The sequence below is a fragment of the Prionailurus bengalensis genome, chromosome C1 (assembly GCF_016509475.1).
Source record: "Prionailurus bengalensis isolate Pbe53 chromosome C1, Fcat_Pben_1.1_paternal_pri, whole genome shotgun sequence".
Lineage (NCBI taxonomy): Eukaryota > Metazoa > Chordata > Mammalia > Carnivora > Felidae > Prionailurus > Prionailurus bengalensis.
The window spans coordinates 149,891,413-149,914,633 of NC_057345.1; the positions used below are offsets into that span (position 1 = coordinate 149,891,413).

A 23,221-nucleotide genomic window follows, 5' to 3' on the forward strand; every position below is an offset into this window, starting at 1 on the left:
AAGATGGCGAAACGCTTGTTGTTTAGAGGGCAGGGGAAAAAATGGAGGATATTGTAATATACACAAAGGGATAAATTTCAACAACTCGGCCAAGGACTGCAGCTGCTTCTCTCTTTATAAGGAAGCAACACACAAAAGATAAATACAGAGGGAGAGAAAAGAAGAGAAAAATCTCCCAAATAGCAGGGCCAGCTCTTACTCTGCAAACACTTCCTTCCTTTCCCAAGTCCCAATTCTGGGGTTCATGGAACTACTTTAAGGGGAGGGTTGACGCGAAAGAGAAAGGGGGGAGGGGAGCGACACGAAGATTAAAAGAGCGAGGAAGAGTTGAGGGCTGGCGGCTGTTCTCGGGGAGAACTGCTAGGAGACAGACATTACTGTAGGAAAAGCTGTGCTCCTCTAACCTCTGTGTACAGACGTACATCTTCCCAAGTATCCAGATCCTTTCCCAGTCCCACCTGCCCCCATAACACGCCCCGCGCCCTCAGCCCATTTTCTGAAAACTCTGGAGCTCCAAGCTACCCAGAGAGAGCTAAAGAGGCCCGAACTGGGGAGTGGGGGGGGGGGGGGGGCGCAGCTCATCAGTCCTAAAGGGAAGAGGGGGCGGAGGCAAAAAGGGGCAGCAGTAGGCGGACTGGGGTCGGGGGGGGGGTATCTTGAAACTACCCCGACAGGGATTGGGGGAGCAGCGTATATTCCCTCGTAGGAACGGCGATCGCAACAGTGCCAGAGGTTATCGTTTGAGAAGCAAAAGTGTTGGCGGCCCCCCGAGCTCTGGAAGCCGAGAGGAGGAGGAGGAGGCGCGCAGCCCCGGCGGCCAGGCTGGGAGGCCGGCACAAAGGAAGCGGACTCGCGGCGGCGGCGGCCCGCGGCCCTGGTGCACCGAAGTCCCGCACCGGCAGCCAGGAATAAAGTTTACGTTCTCCGCAGACCGCACCCCCCACCTCCCACCCAGGACCGCGTCCTCCTCCCCCAAACTCCGCTCGGGACCCCGAGCACCGCCCCAGCCTTCCAGCCAGCACAACAAAGAGACACACCGACCGGCGAGGGTAAACAGCCGCTGAGGGCGAGCAGGGCGGGCAGGGCGAGCGCCGCGAGACCAGCAACTCCGGAGTCCCCGCTCGCAGGAGCGTAGTTTCTCCTGTTCTGCTGCAGCCGGCTCGGTAACATTTGCAATTTTCGACTTCACCCGCACCCCTCACACCCGAACATTTTGAACTCACCTTTACTTTCGAACTGAGAGTTGCGGTGGATGGGATTTTTGTCTTCCCCAGATGGTTGAAGGTTACGATTTTTGTTTTTGGAAACCCTACCACCTCCTTATCTCGATTATTATTTTTGCAAGAAAAGTATAAAGAGAGTTGGAGTGGAGGTGAGATTTGTGATCGGGAAAGCCCTTGACTCCCTCCTTCTCCGCCTTCCGCCTCTCTCTGATTAGTTCCTATCCAGCAGCAGATTGAAGCAGGAGATGATTCTTCTCAAGGTTTGTTCAGCAGCTTCACTTCTAGGCGAAGGCTTCATGAACCAAGTGACGTCAACCAACAAGGCTTCTCTCTCTCTCCTCTCTCTAACAATGAAAGTTGCTGTTAACAAGGGAAAAAAGAGAGAGAATTGTTTATACCATTTCAGTTCCAATAATAAATGACCTATCAGCTCCTAAAGGAGCCAAAGGAGGGAGGGGGGTTGCTTCTTTCTCCAAGAATACTATAGCTTCGAGTTTGCAACCGTTCCTTGTCCCAGGAAAAAAGTTAAGAAACTAATTTTTTTTTTTTGCTTTCAAAAGTAGGGCAGAAAATAGGATTGAAAACCTAATTTTAAAAAACGTAAACTGGAAAATAGGGAGCATAAATTAATCATTCTCACCTAAACTTTTTTTCTTGTAAACTCATAATTCGGTTGAAGTCTGTAAACCAACTAAATTAATATGCCAAGAATTCATGGGTGTTTGGAACTCAAAAAGCAGGACGCAAGATGGTCCGGGATAAAACGCTATTGCCCAAACACGGGCAAATTAAACTAGCTGTAGTGTTGATGCACTGAAATAAATTTAAATAAAACGTTAAAACAGTAAGTCGTTTTAAAGTTATAAATTAAAACTGTAAAGGGTAATCTCAATTGTAGTTTTTCCCTCCAATTTCTGAGGTCAAAAAAGTGGAGGGGGAGGGAACTAATTGTAGGAATTGAGCATTTTTTGAAGAATCAAGTTAAGACTGGTAGCTCATTGCTCCATTTTTAAACTACACAGGAGGTATGCTTTTTGTCTACCCCCCAATCTCCTCCCAACTTTCTGTTTACCCTTCCATTTCTCCCTCACCCCCCAATTCCAACATCCTGAAACCAATAAAGTTGAAATAAAGGTGAAGCACACCCTATTCCCTCCTGGATACACCACCCCATAGCTTCCTAAAAATGATTCTTAAAAAGCCTTAACTTTGGCTAATGTTTTATTACACAGGAAGATACATAATTTTTTTTTTCCCACTGAGGTAGTGTTTTTTCCCCACAACACATTAAAATCTCAAAGTTCATATAATAAAAAATTTCATGAGTTAATTTTCAGGATGAAGAGCAAGTGAAAGGCAAGCTACTGGAAGAATAATTTGACCATATATGTATATTTTGTACATACATTTGTGGATAAATGTATCTTAAAAGATGCTATTGTTTTATGTTTCCTCTTCAGCCACTGGCTGTGATTTTAATTGTGCTGGAGGATCTTCATTAGTATTAACACATGGGGAGATTTCACAAAGCTGCTTCATTAGGGGGGAAAAAAAAGCTTGGCAGACTAGGTCTTTTTGCATGCACTGAGAATGTCAGCCTTACCTCGGTCATTTGTAACATAATAAGTGCAAGTACAATGATTGCAATGCAGGAGCACTGGGGGAAGGGCAGAAATACTGCCTGTCTAATAGGGATATCTGAAAAAAAGGCTGCTCATTACACAGTAAAATGTATGCTAAAAATTAGTGAAGATGATGTCTCAGGAGACTGATGCTAAATAAATTAATGTGCTGATATGTTTTTAATTATTATTTTTGTAGTAGTTTATTTCGTTCTCAGGATTCACATTGAGCAGCAAAGCTGCGCTAGCACTTATTGATTTTTTTTCCCTGCCACATTCCCGGAATACAGATTTTAATCATTTCACTACACCACACTCAGTAATTTCATTAAAAACTGGAACCTTCCATCCCCAGAAAAGCATTTAATTTCAATGACATACAATTTCTCTCTTAGCAGAAAACTGTCTCTACAGTAAAAGCTGGCCTAAGGTTCAAATGCATAATTTAATCCCGAGTTTTCCATGCTCTGCATTCCTTTGAAGCTATAATTTGAGTAACTACCTAATAACTGTAATAAGGACAATAATTTCCTTATAATATATTATTAACTCATATTTAATTAACTCAGAGGCCAAGCTCTGTACATGTATGACTGGGTCAAGAGTTCTACAATCTCAAAATTTACCAATAATGTTCCAGAAGAAAAATATAGATTAAAATACAAGTATGAATGCTAGCATTTAGATATTCCAGCCAAATTAATATGCAAAAAAGTTCATAAATTTTAAATAATAGTGGTCATTACTCAAATAAACAGTATTTTAAAACATGTGGAAGGAAACCAGGCAACTCACTAATTCTATATATAAAGAATTATAATATTGATATTTCAAAACAATCCATTTCTGACAGTTTAATCACTAGATTTACTATTGAGAAAGTATTCAATTTTGAAAACATTTTTTTTAAAAGGGCTATATTTAAGTTGCCTCAATTTTCATACAGAATTCTCTTAAACATTTCTCTTAAAGTTAAATGGCACACTTGAGTAATTTGGATAACAAAGGATATTTAAATACTTCAAAAACAATATACAGCAAAGTAGGTTTCAATTTTAGGTTACAGTAATATTCTGAAATGATAGTGGGTTGAAAATGGCACATTGGTTTTCCAAACAATAGGTTTTATACGGATATGTAATTTATATTGCCTGCTTTTAGAGAAGAAACCTGTGGGAAAAACATTTGATATAATTCACTTATTACTTTGAATATATATCTAATCAACAGAAAAGACTGATACATCTCTAATAAAAATGATTAACTTATATAAAAATCAAAACTCATATTAAAAATTCCTATCATTCCTCTGGGTGATTTTAAAACCATAATCCAAAAAAAAAAGTTTTAAGACTATGTATATATAATCTCAAGTTGCCATCACATACAACACAAAGCTTTTCCTTGGTTGAATGATAGAAGTAACTTACACAAAATAAGACTAAGTGTTGTCAAAATGTTAGAAAAAAAGATAAAAGTAGTGATAATACAGAACTTGGTTTTACTGCCTACAAAATATTTTAAAATTGTATATTTTATATTTTATTATCAAAACTATATATATTTATTATATAATTTGGAAAATATTTTTGCAATGCTCAGAGTTGAAATGCAATTAAATGTAAATCAATAATTAACAAAACAGTGGATAAACGAAAAACTCAGATTAACATCTAAAATTCGTAAGATGAATTTCTACATTTCAATAAAAAAAGCTTCAATTTATATATTTAAGTATATATTTAAAATAATTTGGTGCTTTTTGGGAGTTCAAATATATTATCTAATTTGTACATTTAAAACTGATTTTTTAAAAAACAGCATACTAGAAATTTAAAACTGGATTATGCCAGTATTTGATACCCTCTTACTATGAAGTTGTGCCTATTTTTAATGATTCCTTCCTTTTTTTATGTTATCACATTTGATTGTTTCAGAGATTACAACACAGTCACAGAGTTGGGGGGTGGGGAGATAATTACTATAGTTATAAAATAATTTGGCTCCAGTAGCACTTAGTTCTTTGCCTAAGATCATCATCTAAATTAGTACTTCATCTTCAGAATTCTAAAATAAGTTGAAAACACATCTTTTCTAATATTACTGATAACTATTTCTGAAATTCTATCTATGATACATACCTAACCCATGCTACCACTATATGCCACCACTAGATGTAAATTTTGCACTTTCTTCTGTAAAGTAGCATCTATTATTAGGATCAAAATAGAACTTCTTAAATAGGTAGATATAGAGATAAAGATGGTCAGGTATCAAATTTATTACTATGGGTATAATACATGGATCTTCAAAGAGTAAGGAATTGACATGTACAGAGAACAAAGTCTATAAAGGCTGACTACAAAAAGCCAAACGAATGAGAGATCTCAATAGTGAAACAAGCTGGCCACTGTCATGTCTTGTTTCAGTTTCAATCAGTACAAACTAATGAAGAGTTATTTGTTTTCATTCATTGAACAAACATTTGAGTGCTCGCTATATGCTATGCGCTCTGCTACAGGCTGGAAAAACATGAAAAGCTCATATTCTGGTTGATGTTGAAAGTGTGAAATTCCTGGGAGATTAGGGACTCACATAAATCATATTATAAAGATACAAATAATTAAGTTTTGTTAGAATAAAGAGGATGGGGCAACTAATTCTGACTGTGAGTCTAAAAAAGAGCTTTATCAAAGGGATGCCATTTGAACTGCATCTCAAAAACTGACAGCTTACCAGCTATTCGAGAAGGGGCAGATCCTAAGTAAAAGAAACCATAAGTTTAAATACAAAGAGCTACTAAATCTGGTGCCCATCCACTAGTGAGAATACCAGTGCAACAGGAATATCAGTGTGAGGTGTATCAGGGATGAAGTAGGGAAAGGAGGGTAGGATCTGAGAGTGAAAGGCCTGATACATACCATGGTAAGATGGCTGAATTTATTCTGAGCGCCAACAAAGGTGAGCAAAGGAGTGACATGATCAACCTTGTTTTTAGGGAGCAGCAACTGTCTAGGTGCATTGTCTGGTGCAAAAGATAGACAATAGTATGAAGTGCTTAACGGTCCATGAGAAAGACGGTAAAAGACAGTGGCATTAGAGATTCAAAGTCAGATATTTTTGAGGTAAAATGTGGATTTGGTGACCAACTGAAAACACACAGAGTTAAGGGAGAGGAAGGACTGAAGGAAGACTAGTGGGATTTCTGGCTTAAAAAACCGGATAAATGGTAGAGTCATTTGTAAGGCCATTTTTAATGGAATTATCAGAATCCATTGCAAAGGTTTTTTTGTTGTTGTTTTTTCAATGTACATACCCAGGGACAATATCAAGAGATTCAGTAGGTCTAGGGTGGAAACCAAGTATTTCTTTTCCTTTTTAAAAGAACTCTGACAGTGCTTCAGATAAACACTCCTAATTAAGAACAGTATTATAAAATTGATTAAATCAAATTCAGTTGGAAGAAAAAAAAAGCCCTGAAAAAGAAGAGCATTGAAAGTGTGTGTGGAGGTCCCACATCGGATACTAAAATATGCTATATATATGGCCTTTATAATTTACATTTGGCCTTGGCACCTGAGAAAAAGACCAATGAAACATAATAGAAAATTGAGAAACTGACCCAGGTGCATATGGAAATTTAACATAGATAAAAGCTGAATCTCAAAGCAGTGAGGAAGAAATGAACTTCTTTTTTTTTTTAAACTTTTTTCAACGTTTATTTATTTTTTGGGGGGGACAGAGAGAGACAGAGCATGAACGGGGGAGGGGCAGAGAGAGAGGGAGACAAAGAATCGGAAACAGGCTCCAGGCTCCGAGCCATCAGCCCAGAGCCCGACGCGGGGCTCGAACTCCCGGACCGCGAGATCGTGACCTGGCTGAAATCGGACGCTTAACCTACTGCGCCACCCAGGCGCCCCAGAAATGGACTTCTTAATAAGTGGTATTGGGATATCTGGGTAGTCATAAGAGATGAATTGGGATCTGTTCTAAAAATGAATTTTAAAAGGAACAGATACTTAAATATAAAAATTTGAACCACATCAGTACTAGGAGAATTTATGGGTCAATTCTTCTATAATTGGAGGGTAGGGAAAACATCTCTAGTAATGGTTAAAATTAAATGCAATAATGTGAAATACTGGCAATACATAAAATACATTCAAATACATGAAACTAAAAAGGTTTATATGGCACTTAAAGAAAGAGGTTTTATATGGCAAAAAAAAAAAAAGAAAAGAAAAAATACCACAAGTTAAGAACAATGACAAATGAGAAGCTTAAAAAAATATTTTAACTTATATGAGATAATGGAATAACCTTATATATAAAGAGTATCTAAAAATGAATAAAAGACCAACACCCTGATAGAAAAATGGCAAGAGATATGAACAGATATTTTAACAAAAATAAATGCAAATGCCCCTTACACAGAAATATCCTCAACCTCGCTGATAAGAGAAACACAAATTAAGAATCACTGAGATAGGAGCGTCTGGGTGGCTCAGTCAGTTAAGCATCTGACTTGGCTCAGGTCATGACTTCATGGTTCCTAAGTTTGAGCCCTGCATCAGGGTCTCTGCTGTCAGCAGCAGAGAAACTCTGCCCCTCCCCGCTCATCTCTCTCTCTCTCTCTCTCTCTCTCTCTCTCTCTCTCTCAAAAATAAACATTAAAAAAAAAAAAAAGAAGAAGAAGAATCACCGAGATACTATTTTGCACCCAACAAACTGGCAAAAATCCAAGTTTCACAACTTGTTAGAAAGGCACTTATGGGGAAAAGGACCCTCTAAAATATGCTTATTGGAGTGAAAGATGTAAAATCCCCAACAACAGAGAATTTGACAGTATCTAGCCAAGTAACATATGCATTTCTTTTCTGACTAGCAAAACCCATTTCCAAGAATCTGATCAACACTGACAAAAATAAAAAATAGATATAAGAAGATATTCACTGAAGCACTGTTTGTTACCGCTAAAGTGTGGAAATAACCCAAATATTCATCACAGGGAAATGGTGGAGTTAATTATGGTACATGCACAGTATTACGCAATTTTTTTAAATTAAAAAAAAAATTTTTTTAATGTTTATTTTTGAGAAAGAGAGACAGAGCATGAGCGGGGGAGGAGCAGAGAGAGAGGGAGACACAGAATCTGAAGCAGGCTCCAGGCTCTGAGCTGTCAACACAGAGCCCAAGGTGGGGCTCAAACCCATAAGCTGTGAGATCATGACCTCAGCTGAAGTCAGACACTTAACAGACTGAGCCACACAGGTGCCCCTATGCAATTTTTAAAAATAAATAAGGAAGGAATGCATATAGTATGAAGTATTTCACACCTACCGAATATATTGTTAAGTAAAACAAAACAAAAAAAAGCAAGGTGGATAAAAACATCAATGGTATGCTACCATTCTTACATATATTTACCTAATTTTTTAAATGAAAGGAAAAAAGTCAAAACTTTAAAAACATGATCACCTATAAGGAGAAAAGGAACAAGGTAGAAAATACAGAATAGTAGGAAGTTTTCACATAAGATTTGTTTTGTAGATGTGATTTTAGAACCATATAAAGTAATTTACATAATTAGAAAACAAAAACAAATTAAACTTAAAAACACTCCCATTAAATGAAAGTTAATGAAATGAATGAACTTGATTGCATATGGAGTTCCATACAGAGAATATTTCAAGTGCCTTTACATACAATAATTTTTTTAAGTTTATTTATTTATTTTTGAGAGACACAGAGACAGAATGAGAATAAGTGGGGGAGGGGCAGAGAGAAAGTGGGACAGAGGATCAAAAGCAGGGGCTGTGCTGGAAGCAGATAGCCTGGTGCAGGCACAAACTCACGCACCATGAGATCATTACCTGAGAGAAGTCTCACACTTAACTGACTGAACCACCCAGGTGCCCCTACATACAATAATTTTTAAAAACCACACACAAACAGTAATTTAACAGCATATCCCTCATAGGATATAAACTAAAAAATAACTTTAAAGCAGCAACAAAACAGGAACTTAAATTGCTATCACTAACCATATTTTTGTGGTATGAACTGGTGTTGTTACTGTAATATTGTTGCATGCACAGTCTGAGATAAAGCAAATGGATGTTTTGCAAACAGCAAAGTTAGTGTTTTTAAAAATTAATTTTTGCTACGGGACAAAAAAGAAACAGATATAAAATGAATGAGTTACATGAACTCTCTGATCCTGAATTTGAACTCTGATCCTGAATTAGGATATATAAATGAACTCATTACATATTTTATATTTAAAAATATATACTTCTTAGTTTTGCTCACTGTAAAAGCCTTAAAAACAGGGACCATTGCAGAAGCAACAAGCACACACCTGTGTACCCATATTATAGTCTCTAAACACCATTTGCCCTGAAAAGAATTCCTTGATGTCAAGGCTGATTCCAGGTTCGGGATAGGAAATGTCCAAGATAAGCCTAGAATACCCTATTACACCATTAAGCATGGAAACTATCCAGATTATTGGCTTCATGCTAAAAGGACTAGAGAAACAATTTAAAGAGGACAAATAGAAGTGACTCCCACTGGCCAAAGATGAGACAATCTGAACAACTACAATGGAATGAAACATAAATATATCTTAATATATAAATTTATAATGATACTCTTTTAAAAATCTCATTTTTCATCTTTGAAGGATGCCAGGAACCAACTCATAATTTTGAAAACTGGTAAATAAAGGAAACAAGAATTTATTCAACATTTCCTACCAAATGTGCCTTTGGGAATCTAATTTGAAATTGTGTTGCAATATATACTGCTATATATCTGAATGTATGTGTGTGTCTATATATACAAAGATTTCAACATTAGATTTCATTTTTTACAAAGAAGCTTAAACATGTTACTGGTCTGGGTGCCTGGGTGGTTCAGTCAGTTAAGCATCTGTTTCTTGATTTTGGCTCAGGTCATGATCTCACGGTTCTTCAGATGGAGCCCCCCCATGTTGGGCTCCATGTTGACAGCATGGGGCCTGCTTGGGATTCTCTCTCTGCCCCTCCCCCTGTTCATCCTGCACTCTTTCTCTCAAAATAAATAAATAAACATTGTTAAAAAATGTTATTGGCCTGTACTAATGGTTACTGTTCAAGTATATAATTAACCTGTGAGCTTCAAGGCAGAAAAAACAAAGAGGAAATATAATACCATTCTCCTTATCTGGTAAATAAGAAACTTACAACTTATTTTATTTATTTATTTTAATATAATTTATTGTTAAATTGGCTTACATACAACACCAAGAGCTCATCCCAACAAGTGCCCTCCTCAATGTCCATCACCCACTTTCCCCTCTCCCCCACCCCCATCAACCTTCAGTTTGTTCTCTGTATGTAAGAGTCTCTAATGGTTTGCCTCTCTCCCTCTCTGTTTGTAACTTTTTTTTTCACCTTCCCTTTGCCCATGGTCTTCTGTTAAGTTTCTCAAGATCCACATATGAGTGAAAACATATGACATGTGTCTTTCTCTGACTGACTTATTTCACTTAGCATAATACCATCCATTTCCATCTGCATTGCTGCAAATGGCATGATTTCATTCTTTCTCATTGCCAAGTTGTATTCCATTGTATATATAAACCACATCTTCTTTATCCATTCATCAGTTGATGGACATTTAGGCTTTTTCCATAATTTGGCTATTGTTGAAAGTGCTGCTATAAACATTGGGGTACATGTGCCCCTATGCATCAGCACTCCTGTATCCCTTGAGTAAATTCGTAGCAGTGCTATTGCTGGGTCATAGGGTAGATCTATTTTTATTTTTTTGAGGAACCTCCATACTGTTTTCCAGAGTGGCTGTACCAGTTTGCATTCCCACCAACAGTGCAAGCGGGTTCCCATTTCTCCACATCTCTCCAGCATCTGTAGTCTCCTGATTTGTTCATTTTAGCCACTTTGATCAGTGTGAGGTAGTATCTCAGTGTGGCTTTGATTTGTATTTCCCTGATGATGAGTGACACTGAGCATCATTTCATGTGTCTGTTGGTCATCTGGATGTCTTCTTAGAAAAGTTTATCTATTCATGTCTTCTGCCCATTTCTTCACTGGATTATTTGGTTTTTGGGTGTAGAGTTTGGTGAGTTCTTTATAGATTTTGGATACTAGCCCTTTATCCGATAAGTCATTTGCAAATATCTTTCCCATTCCATTGGTTGCCTTTTAGTTTTGTTGACTGTTTCCTTTGCAGTGCAGAAGCTTTTTATCTTCATGAAGTCCCAATAGTTCATTTTTGCTTTTAATTCCTTTGCCTTTGGAGATGTGTTGAGTAAGAAATTGCAGTGGCTGACATCAAAGAGGTTGTTGCCTGTTTTATCTCTAGGGTTTTGATGGTTTCCTGTCTCACATTTAGGTCTTTCATCCATTTTGAGTTTATTTTTGTGAATGGTGTAAGTGGTCTAGTTTCATTTTTCTGTATGTTGTTGTCCAGTTCTCTCAGTACCATTTGCTAAAGAGACCGTCTTTTTTCTATTGGATACTCTTTCCTGATTTGTCAAAGATTAGTTGGGCATACATTTGTGGGTCCAATTCTGGGTTCTCTATTCTATTACACTGGCCTATGTGTCTGTTTTTGTGCCAATACCATACTGTCTTGATAATTACAGCTTTGTAGTGGAGGCTAAAGTCTGGGATTGTGATGCCTCCCACTTTGGTTTTCTTCTTCAATATTACTTTAGCTATTTGGGGTTTTCTGTGGTTCCATACAAATTTAGGATTGTTTGTTCTAGTTTCTTACCAATTTAGTAAGATGAACTTAAAATAATGGAATAACATCAAACAAAATTTTATAACGAATGTATAAACAATATTTATATGGTTTCCATAGCAGTCCTCCATGAAGGCCAAGGGTGTAGTGATAAATATAATTAAGTTGATTGAATTTATTCAGTTATTAGACTCTTGCCCATGCAAGTCAATCATATAAGATTGTATATATTATGCCCAGCAGTACTCCAGGGGCCGCCACATGTTGAATCCAACTCATACCAACTCAGGACAATCAAAGTAAACTTTTCAGGAAATTTGCACCTTGGCTTTTCTTTTATTTTTATTTTATTTTTTTTAACGTTTATCTATTATTAAGAAACAGAGAGAGAGAGAGCATGAGCATGAGAGGGACAGAGAGAAGGGGAGACAGAATCTGAAGCAAGCTCCAGGCTCTGAGCTGTCAGCACAGAGCCTGACATGGGGCTTGAACTCATAAATTGCAAGATCATGACCTGAACCAAAGTTGGATGCTCAACTGACTGAGCCACCCAGGTGCCCCGCAAGTTGGTTTTTCAACACAGTCATTACCAAAAATAAATATTTTCAAACTTAAAAATCAAATAAACAATATTAAACACAAACACTCAAAACTCATCACTTCTTATTTTATTATGCTTTACTATCATAGGTGTATTTCAGGTTATTTATGTTTGCTGTAGTACAGCAAAAACAAATCAACAACAACAACAACAAAAACTACAGGTAGTTGTGTACTACCTCTCATCTCTTCCCAACTCTGTGTTCAGTGATGGCACATTGGTAGCTTGAGATGGACCATGACGGGAACATTTACACAATGGAAACTGGCAAACACAACATATCAGTGCGTAACAATGTGTTTTTTTTTGCTAAGTCTAGACTTAAGAAGTTAATGGAAAAATGTTAATGCAAATTAAACTTAAATGTTACATTGGAATAACAGAAAAAATGGGAAAATAACAATCTTCTAAAATTTGAAAACTATTAACAAGTTAGCAAGAAGTCACTCACATCATTGGTGAAGAAGTTTTTTTTTTTAATCTTATTCACTTAAACAAAAGTATCAATGGCCATTTATGTCAGAACTACATTCTTCAGCAATTTCAACTCCAGGTTGGCTACAGACACAAGAGTTTGGTAAAATCAATGAGAGCATTCTGTGAAAATAAACTGGCTATATCTATTTGACAATACAGTATTATATATTTTATTATTTGAAATTTATTCAAATAATTTTCCCAGATTTACCACATCTCTGTTGGAGAGGACCATAATGGCTACTAGCCCTTGAGGAATGTACAATCCAATTGAGAGAATCAATAATCTAAAATATCTGATACAATGTGATAAATAATCTAACAAAGGTTTTCAAAGTAAAATAAGTGCACATTAGATATTTTCTCTGGGTAGAGATGGGGGAAGAAAAATGTGTATGAGTCAATCTCATAGTAATTGAGCCTTCTTTGCATTACAGTTGATCTTGATGTATAATTTTCAGCATTAAACTTTGTAATTTAGCTCTGAAAGATAGTTTCAAAGTATTCAAGGTACTGACACATGCCATTTGGGCAAGCCCTCTAAAAATCACAGAAGTAGTGTTTTCTGGGTCAGGAAGAACTTTTTTTTTAAGTTTTTTATTTATTTTGAGGTGGGGTGCAGAGAGAGAAAGAAAATACCAAGCAGACTCCATACCACCAGTGTGGAGCCTGACATGACACTGGAACTCATGACCCATAAGATCATGATCTGAGCCAAAATCAAGTTGGGACACTCAACCGACTAAGCCACCCAGGCGCCCCAGGAAGAAATATTTTTTATATCCTATCTGATTTCAAATATTCATGTGACTCCCTTCCCAACTTACGGTTAACAGGTTTCAAGTTTGAAAACCAGGGTTTTATATTCACTCCTCATTTATTTTCACAGCATCCTGAAACATATATATTCTAGGACCAAAATTCAATCCTAAGCATAATTTTCACTACTTCTCTTATATTTTGTTAGTTATCTTATTATTGTTATTTTTCTTTAAATAGACTCCATGCCCAGCATAGGGCTTGAACTCACAACCCTGAGATGAGGAGTTGGATCCTCTACTGAACCAACCGGGTGTCCCCTTCACTCCTATTAAAAACTGAATCAACAGGCACCTGGCTGGCTCAGTTATAATAGAGCATATGACTCTTGATCTCCTGATTGTGACTTCAAGCCCCATGCTGGGCATGGAACTTACTTTATGAAAAAATAAAAAAAATAAAAACTGAATCAGATCAGTCCATATTGTTTAAAGACAATTGTGCCCTGGGAATAATGCAATATGAGAAATAATATTCAAGTGTCAACTCTTTAACTAGTATAGTAATGTTGTTCCTTGTCCTACAGCTTTCAGTCTATCAATATAGATTCCAACACACCTTTTCCAGGACATTTTTTTTGGCTCAAAATCTAATTGTGATCCAATTTTTTTTTCAATTTCTTCCCCTTTAACATGGATTTTCACTGACCTTAAAAAAGTTGTCAAGCATTTCACTCTCATAAGTGAACTGCATATAGGTAAAAAGCTCATTCATACTCTTCACATAAAGGGTTTCATCCAACTGTAAAGCCAAGTATCTATTAGCATGTATATGTTAGAGTAACTGTGCATTCATACTGTATATCATTAATAGTACAGTGTCCAAATGTATCACATTAAGGGAATATTGCCAAAAGTTCATTCTGACTTATTGCCAGACATAATATTTATTATTTTGTTGCTTGTTTAATAAGCTTGGCAAATGTGTGGCTTATAACTGCTTTTTTGCTCTGAGAAGTACAACACTGAATTAATACTTTCTTAGCTTTAGTGTCTTCACTTTTAGAGACAAAAATACTGGAAAGTAATATTTTGTGTTTATTCTGGGAAGCTTTTACTATTTTTCCAGAATAGTTTACAAAAAATGTCATTAGTTTGTTTTTTCTTTAAAAAGAGTCAAAGATATTAAAATATCCCTAGCCCAAATGAATTCAAATTACTTTTTATGATCTCACTCTTTCCCCCTATATATTTATAACCTTTCTTCCATTATTTATTGAAGAAAGACAATCCAAAAGAGAGAGAAAAATTATCCTCCTGAGATACAAAACAAATGACAGAAATCACCTGGAAACAAGGTAATATAAACTGGATTTTAAAAAAATTTTTTAATGTTTATTTTTAAGAGAGAGAGAGAGGGCAGGGGCAGAGAGAGAGGGAGACACAGAATCCGAAGCAGGTTCCAGGCTCTGAGCTGTCAGCACAGAGCCCCAATATGGGCTCAAACTCATGAATCCTGAGATAATGACCTCAGTGGAAATTGGACACTTAACTGACTGAGCCACCCAGGTGCCCTAAGCTGGATCTTTTAAAAGAGGGGAAAAAAATTATGAACACTGAGGTATTTATTATGGTTAAACTATAAGGAGAGGGAGACAATTCAGAAGGAGCTTTTTTTTTTAAGGTAATCTCTATACCTAACGTGGGGCTCAAACTCACAACTCCAATATAGAGTCAGTGGTACTGACTGAGCCAGTCAGGTGTTCCTCATCTAGAGCTTTTGTTGTAGCTTTTATGTGCAGCTTTTGTTGGAGGAATTAAGTCAAGTTCACTGAGATTTTCTTGGAAGTTCACCTTAACTACTGAGGGAAGGAAACATATCTTTATTCTGAGGGACACAGCCCTTAGGATTCAGATTATTCCTTTAGTTTAGGAGTCTTGAAGCCTCTGTTTCTGCCTCAAAATTACCCTATCCTTCACGTTTCACCTTTCAGTCATCTCTTCCCAGCAGCTGTTTATATTTCTGCTTACTAAGAAAGAGAATAATATATTGAGACACTATACATCTATTCTCTACTATTATAAGTGTATCAGTGATGAATCTCAAGATCATTATTAATCTTGAGATTAAGGGAAGCTTTTAGGGAGTAGATGTAAGGTTGGGCACCACACTGTGCTTCAACAAATCTTTTGTTTCTTTCCCTTGCTATCATCTTTTGAAATGTATGATATGAGGGGCGCCTGGGTGGCGCAGTCGGTTAAGCGTCCGACTTCAGCCAGGTCACGATCTCGCAGTCCGTGGGTTCGAGCCCCGCGTCAGGCTCTGGGCTGATGGCTTGGAGCCTGGAGCCTGTTTCCGATTCTGTGTCTCCCTCTCTCTCTGCCCCTCCCCCGTTCATGCTCTGTCTCTCTCTGTCCCAAAAATAAATAAAAAACGTTGAAAAAAAATTAAAAAAAAATAAATGTATGATATGAGATTCCATCCTGTTTCTCATTTCTGGTTACTGCTAGTGAACATTTTGTTTTGTTTTGGGTTTTCTTCTGGTTCTTACTTTCATTTTTTTAATGCTTGTTTATTTGTTTTGATAGAGAATGAGAAAGCAAGTGGCGCAAGAGCAGAGAGGGAGAGAGAGAACCCCAAGCAGGCTCTGCACTGTCAGCGTGGAGCCCAACCTCATGAATCATGAGATAATGACCTGAGTCGAAATCAAGAGTGGGACGCTTAACTGACTGGGCCACTCAGGTGCCCTCTGCTTTTTTTTTAATTGTTGTAGCTCATATCATTAACTATCAGAAGAATGAAATTCTGTAGCTTCTTTCTACCATCTTTACACAAAAGCCTCTTTTTAAAACGATTTTTAATGTTCATTTATTTTTGAGAGAGAGACAGAGTGTGAGCAGGGGAGGGGCAGAGACAGAGGGAGACACAGAATCCAAAGCAGGCTCCAGGCTCCAAACTGGCAGCACAGAACCCAACACAGAGCTCAAACTCACAGACCAGAAGATCATGACCTGAGCCTAAGTTGGATGCTTAACCAACTGAGCCAACCAGGACCCCTACACAAAGCCTCTTAACTGAAAACATAGTTAATTGAAAGCATATTTGTTATATTTAGATGGTATGACACATAATACCAAAGCTTATATCTAGAGGAATTTTTGTCTCTACTAAAATCTTTTCATACCTCCTTTAATTACTATACCATACCAGGTCTTTTGTTTTATTCAGTTGTTTAATTGTTTGAGAAATTCTTACTGAAATTCTATTTATATGTCAGGTATTATTATAGATGCTAGGGATGCAGCAATGAAAAAAGTAAACCTGCCTTATAGGGCTTACTTTCTTGTAAGGAGAGATAGGCAATAAACAAACAAGCAAACACAGTATGTACCAGGGTCAGCAAACTTCCTCTATCAAGGGCCAAACAGTAAATGTTTTAGGCTTTGTGGGCCATGCATCGCTGTTGCAATCTCCCAACTGTTACAGTGAAAAATAAAAATTAAAAAAAACAGCCACAGATAATGTGTAAAAAGGCAGGCATAGCTGTCTCCTGAGAAAATCTTACGTACAAAAACAGACGGTAAGATTTAACTCACTGGCCATACTTTGCAGATTCCTGTTATATATGACTATAACAAGTATTATGGAGAAAAAATAGTAGAGGCAAGATGTATAAGTAGGTCTAGGAATAGTGAAAAAGGGCCCCACTAATAAGATATTTGGGCAAAAACCTAAAAAGAAGTGAGTGAATAAGGCATGTAAACATATAGGGGAAGAGCTTCCCAGGCAGAGGGAACGAGATTTGCAAAGGTCCTGTAGTGAGAGCATGCTTAGTTTGTTCAAGAACAGTAAATAGGAGGGGCAACCTGGGTGGCTCAGTCAGTTGAGCATCCCAGCTCAGGTCATGGTATCATAGTTCATGGGATCTAGCCATGCATCAGGCTCTGTGCTGACAGTGTGAGCCTACTTGGGATTCTCTCTCAAATAAAAATAAAATCTCAAAGTCAACTAAAGATTACATATTGACAATTGGGTTTACAACAAAGCATCATAGCTGTTTCACTGAAGTGGTTAGAAAGATTTTTTAAAAACTTCTTTCAGTTAAGGAGTACGTCTTTATAAAGTCCCCCCCCCCCCAACAACGCAGGGTTTGGGAAGTATTTTCTAAGCTCTTAAAGAATCTGGGAATATGTTTATGTTTCTTTTAGAAATGAGACACAAAACAGTTGAACACAAAATTCTTAAATCAATCTTTTCCCCTTAAAATTTTCTATATCTTACAGAATTTTACTGTTATAAAATTGAGTCCATTCAATTGAGCCTGAAACATGTAAAATTTTTTTATGCTTTTACTGTTAAGTAATGTCTACACCCAACGTGGAGCTCACACTTACAATCCTAGATCAAGAGTCGCATGTTCTACTGACTGAGCCAGCCAGGTGCTCTAAGATTGCTTAACAATTAATGGAAATTAAATTTTATTTCCTTATAGGTAACATGACTCTTCCGAGTGTCTATTCTTATTATAATTCAAAAATACAGTCAGGTGGATTTAAGAATTGTTCTCTGTTAGGGGTACCTGGGTAGCTCAGTCAGTTAAGCGTCTGACTTCAGCTTGGGTCATGATCTCACAGTCTGTGGGTTCAAGCCCCGCGTCGGGCTCTGTGCTGACAGCTCAGAGCCTAGAGCCTGCTTCGGATTCTGTGTCTCCCTCTCTCTCTGCCCCTCCCCTGCTAGTCTCTCTCTCTCTCTCTCTCTCTCTCTCTCTCTCTCTCTCTCTCTCTCAAAAATAAATAAAACATTTAAAAAAAGTTGAACGATTCTCTGTTGATTCTTCTTAGATTAGCTGAATTATTTAACTGGAATTCTTAGATTTAAAAATCTTCATAAATATGTTTGATTTTTGCTCATTTTCTAGTTGCTTATTTTGTAACATACCTAAGTTGGATATGTTTAAAAAATAATATCATTGCATATATTCTTCTTCTGCTTACAGGGAAATTTCAAGATAACATCAATGATTTGTTTGCATGGTCATTTGGGTACATATTGCCACTAATAAAGACTTAAATTCCATCAGAGAAATTTTAATTTCCTCAAAATCTTTCCTGATATTACTTAACTCCCTTTTTACCCAATCTTAACATTTTTCTATTCTACTTTGGGTTTTCTGCTCAACTGTTATCAAAATCATACTTTCTAACTTATAACAGATATTGAAAATGTTTATAGAATTTTCTTTTAAGTTTTAGTGTTATATTCTTTCCTTGATTTGGAGGATAATGTACATTTGCTCTTCTTCTGTAATATGTTTTTCATCCATTGCTTAATGACTTTTTTCTGTTTTCTTTCACCTTAATGAAGCGTTACCTATAACAACTTAGAGCTTGTCATAAGGCTATAGCATAGACCTTCTTTGTGCACACTTCAGTGATATACAGGTTCTCAGAATTACAGCTGGATATACGTATATATATTATACCTATATGTGTATATCTTAGTTTGTGAGTGTATATAGTTTATCACTTAATTCCCAGTATCAAACAGGTCTTAATCAAGTGGTGAGAATCTTCTAGATATCAGGCCACCTTACCAAAAATCAATTTACTAAGAGCTAACCTTCAATTTACTAAATGATTTGTTAAATATATCAAACTCATTCACAAGTAACAAAGGTAAAGGCTTTAACATATTTTAAAAAAACATATAAAAATATAATGAAATTTCAGAAAATAAAATCTCAGTGTTTCACATAAAAATATTTTTACATATTAAAATTTTTTTTAACATTCTCTTTTAGATTTTATTTTTAAGTAATCTCTAACATGGGCTTGAACTTACAACCCCAAGATCAAGAGTCTCATGCTCCACAAACCCAGCCAGTCAGGCACTCCTTTTAACAAATTTTTGATTTGGGATTGTTTGTGCTAATTTTTATTTCTTTTCAAAGCTTTTGTTTTTATGCTTAACATTTTAATTTTATTTTATTTAAAAAAATTTTAATTCTAGTATAGTTAAAATGCAGTGTTATATTAGTTTCAAGTGAACAATATAGTGATTCAAAAATTCTATACAGTACTCAGGGATCATGAAGATAAGTGTACTCTTAATCCCCATCAACTCTTTCACCCATCCATCCACTCATCCCTTCTGATAACCATCAGTTTGTTCTCTAAAGAGTCTATCATTTATTTTTTTCCTTTGTTCATGTGTTTCTTAAATTCCACATATGAGAGAAACCACATGGTATTTGTCTTTCTCTGACTTATTTTGCTTAGCATTATATTCCATAGATCCATCCATGTTGTTGCAAATGGCAAGATGTAGTTCTTTTTTATCACTGAGTAATATTCCATTGTATATATATACCACTTCTTTACCCATTCATCTACTGATGGACACTTGGGATACTTCCATATTCTGGCTATTGTAAATAATGATGCAATAAACATAGGGTTGCATATATCTTGTTGAATTAGTGTTTTCACATTTTGGGGATAAATATCTAGTAGTGGAATTACTGGATTACATGGTAGTTCTTTTTTTTAAGTAGGTTTCACACACAGCACAGAGCCCAGTGCAGGGTTTGAACTCACATCCCTGAGATCAAGACGTGAGATCAAGAATCAAATGCTTAACCAAGTGAGCCACCCAGGCACCCCTATGGTAGTTCTATTTTTTACTTTTTGAGGAACCTCCATACTCTTTTCCCACAGTGGCCGCACCCATTTGCATTCCTTCCAATAGTGCTCAAGGGTTCTTTTTCTCCACATCCTCACCAACACCTATTGTTTCTTGTGTTATGGATTTTAGCCATTCTGATGGGTGTGACATGATATCCCATTGTGGTTTTGATGATCATTTTCCTGATGATTAGAGATGTTGAGCATATTTTCATGTGTCTGTTGGCCATCTGTATGTCTTTGTTGAAGAAATGTCTTTTCATGTCTTCTGCCCATTTTTAATTGGATTATTTGAGTGGTTTTTGGGGGGGGGTACTGAATTGTTATCAATTCTTTATATATTTTAGAATCTAACCCTTTATCAAATAGGTTATTTGCAAATATCTTCTTCCATTACATACCTTGTCTTTTAGTCTTATTATTTCCTTCACTGGGCAGAAGCTTCTTATTTTGATGTAGTCCTAATAGTTTATTTTTACTTTTATCTCCTTTGCCTCAGGAGATATATCTAGAAATATGCTGCTATGGCTGATGTCAGAGAAATTACTGCCTGTGCTCTCTTCTAGGATTTTTATAGTTTCAGGTCTTACATTTAAGTACTTAATCCATTTTGAGTTTATTTTTGTGTATGGTGTGAGAAAGTGGTCTAGTTTTATTCTTTTGCATGTTAACTGCCCAGTTTTCACAACACTATTTGTTGAAGAAACTGTCTTCTTCCCACTGCGTCTTCTCATCTCATTTGTTGAAGATTAATTCACCACATAATTGTGGGCTTACTTATGGGCTCTCTATTCTGTTCTACTGATCTATGTGTCTATTTCTGTGCCAGTACCATACTGTTTTGTTTACTATAGCTTTGTAATAAAACTTGTAATCTGGACTATGATACCTTCAGTTTTGTTCTTCTTTTTCAAGATTACTTTGGCAATTTCAGGATCTTTGGTTATTCAGGATCTAAACACATTTTAGGAATTTGTTCTGGTTCTGTGAAAAATGCTGTTGGTGTTTTGATAGAGACTGCATCAAATATGTAGAGTGCTTTGGGGAGTACGTACATTTTAACAATATTTGTTCTTCCAGTCCATGAGCATGGAATTTATTTCCATTTGTTTGTGTTGTCTTCAATTTCTTTCATCAGTGTTTTATAGTTTTCAGAGTTCAAGTCTTTCACATCCTTGGTTAAGTTTTTCCTATTTTATTATTTTTGGTGCAGTTGTAAATGGGATTTTCTTAATTTCTCTTTGTGCTGCTTCATTATTAGCATATAGAAATGCAATGGATTTCTGTACATTGATTTTGTATCCTGTGACCTTACTGAATTCATTAATCAGCTATAGTATTTATTGGGTGGAATCTTTTGGGTTTTCTATATATAGTAATATGCCATGTGCAAATAGTGAGAATTTTACTTTTTCTTTACCAATTTGGATGCCTTTTGTTTTCTTGTGTAATTGCTGTGGCTATGACTTCCAGTACTATGTTGAATAAAAGTATTGAGAGTGGACATGCTTGTTTTATTCCCCATCTTAGGGGAAAAGCTCTCAGTTTTTCACCGTTGAGTATGATGTTACCTGTGGGTTTTTCATATATGACCTTTATTATGTTGATAAGTTCCCTATAAATGTACTTTGTTGATGGTTTTTATCATTAATGGATGTTGTATTTTGTCAAACGCTTTTTCTGTATCTATTGAAATAATCATATGGTCTTCATCTTATTGCTGTGATTTTTTTGAAAGCTCTTGAATTTAATTGAATGAAACCTTTTAGGTGAATTTATACATTCATATTTCCTTCTGATGCCTTTGAATACAATTAAATTAAAAATAAAAATTTAAATTATTACTAGTTTTAGTGGTTTTATTGAGATATACAATCTACACTTTGCACAATAATGCAGAGGAGGAAAAATGACTGTGTAATCTGAAGCATGTAAAGATTTTTTTTTTTAATTTTTTTTCAACGTTTATTTATTTTTGGGACAGAGAGAGACAGAGCATGAACGGGGGAGGGGCAGAGAGAGAGGGAGACACAGAATCGGAAACAGGCTCCAGGCTCTGAGCCATCAGCCCAGAGCCTGACGCGGGGCTCAAACTCACGGACCGCGAGATCGTGACCTGGCTGAAGTCGGATGCTTAACCGACTGTGCCACCCAGGCGCCCCTAGATTTTTATTAATGGAAAAAATTATGAAAGCTCCATAACCTTTACAAACTTTTGTCAAAACATGGAAAATCCTCTTACTGCTAACTACAAATTTATAGGGAAATGAAAAAAAATATTAAAACCAACATTATATAGTGCACTAAAATTTTAAACATTAAACACATTGAGATTAAAGTATTTTGTTACTTCTTTGAAAAAAAAAACTATTGGGGCACCTGGGTGGCGCAGTCGGTTAAGCGTCCAACTTCAGCCAGGTCACGATCTCGCGGTCCGTGAGTTCGAGCCCCGCGTCAGGCTCTGGGCTGATGGCTCAGAGCCTGGAGCCTGTTTCCGATTCTGTGTCTCCCTCTCTCTCTGCCCCTCCCCCGTTCATGCTCTGTCTCTCTCTGTCCCAAAAATAAAAAAATAAAAAAATAAAAAAAAAAAAGAAAAAAAAACTATTAAGAGTAGTTTGAACAGTATTTGCTTTCTCTTCCTTCTATAACTTAAGGTAGAGAATGAGCAGCTTTTCTATGCCTTGGTGTATTTCATACTGCATTTTAAGTCAGGATCAGCTTCTAACATTTCATCCTGGTGCTGTCAATGTCATGAAATATCCCTAAGAGTTTTTTGGAAAAATTTTACTGGATGACTTCTTCTGGGACATCTTAATCCTTTTCGTCACAACCACTTTCCTCATTTATGTTGATGACTTCACTTTCACTAAATTCCTCTGACTTAATATCTAGAGTCTTTTGAATGACAGTGGTGTCAACATTCCCATGGTCAGGTATTTCATCTATAACTCCAATTAAGATACATTTGAATTTCACTAACAACACTACCACAGTTTGGGTTTTTGGCTGCACTTTCATCTTTGTCAGTATTAGTCTGCTCAGCAATAACAAAATAGCACAGTCTGGATGGCTTAAACAACAGAAATTTATTTCTCAGTTTTGTAT

At 36.5% G+C, this 23,221-nt stretch overlaps 1 protein-coding gene across 30 annotated transcripts in view; it reads right to left on the bottom strand.

Moving 5' to 3' along the window:
• The window catches only part of BAZ2B (bromodomain adjacent to zinc finger domain 2B), a 326,925-nt gene extending 325,592 nt beyond the window's left edge, over positions 1 to 1,333 (bottom strand). For all 30 annotated transcript variants that reach the window (XM_043576805.1, XM_043576798.1, XM_043576832.1 and 27 more), the window contains exon 1: positions 1,224 to 1,333. The gene's annotated coding sequence lies outside the window, so the exon portion shown is untranslated. The remainder of the gene's footprint in view (positions 1 to 1,223) is intronic.
• Positions 1,334 to 23,221: the final 21,888 nt, after the last annotated feature.